At 58.1% G+C, this 664-nt stretch overlaps 1 protein-coding gene across 1 annotated transcript in view; it reads left to right on the top strand.

The window, feature by feature from the left end:
- Positions 1-518: 518 nt before the first annotated feature.
- Positions 519-664, top strand: part of PPFIA2 (protein tyrosine phosphatase, receptor type, f polypeptide (PTPRF), interacting protein (liprin), alpha 2) — a 514,858-nt gene continuing 514,712 nt past the window's right edge. The window contains exon 1 of the mRNA XM_011934119.1: positions 519-569. The gene's annotated coding sequence lies outside the window, so the exon portion shown is untranslated. The remainder of the gene's footprint in view (positions 570-664) is intronic.

The raw sequence follows: 664 nt of genomic DNA, 5'->3' as shown, positions 1-664 counted from the left end.
TAATGAGAAATGACAGATGCCGCCACACCCTAGATTGGCTCAGGTCCCTACAACCATGACTACCATGTCCTGGCCCAGTGGGAAGAAAACTGCTTAAAGAAATGACAAGCACAGAAGACCTGGGAGCCAAAAGGTGCCCAAGTCCGTTCCCATCCGCACCAGCTCAGACTGACACGAGCGAAGGCTGTAGAGCCCATTGTGTGAAAGAAGCCCAGGAGGGGTAGAGTGTGCCCCCTTCCTACTTTGCCCATCCCTGGCCCTTGCCTTCGCAGGGGCCACTGGGAGCAGAGCGAGCCTCGGCAGCCCGGGAGCGGCTCTGGGGGAGACGAGTGTATCCGCGGGCGCGTGTGCGTGAGGAGGAGAGCAAAGACGTGATTACTTCAGAATTTATTTAAGGGCCGGTGGAAACCACTGCAGCAGCTTCCAGGGGAAGCCCTTGTTCCAGAGGAAGAGGAGGTGGTGGCTGCCAAGGAGGAGGAGGGGAAGAGACTGAGGAGGAGGAGTAGCAACCACCGCACGAGGCAAGTGAGGAGAGAAGATGCTGTAGCGTCCTCACCGGCTCCCAGCAGGTTGGTTCTCCCGGCCAACTGAAGCAAGCAAAGAGGCTTGCAAAAAGGCTGGGAGGAGAAAAATGGGTGTGTGTGTGGTGGTGGTGGGGAGGGGG

The sequence above is a fragment of the Colobus angolensis genome, unplaced genomic scaffold (assembly GCF_000951035.1).
Source record: "Colobus angolensis palliatus isolate OR3802 unplaced genomic scaffold, Cang.pa_1.0 Scaffold131, whole genome shotgun sequence".
Lineage (NCBI taxonomy): Eukaryota > Metazoa > Chordata > Mammalia > Primates > Cercopithecidae > Colobus > Colobus angolensis.
This window is presented reverse-complemented; position numbering and strand designations above follow the sequence as displayed.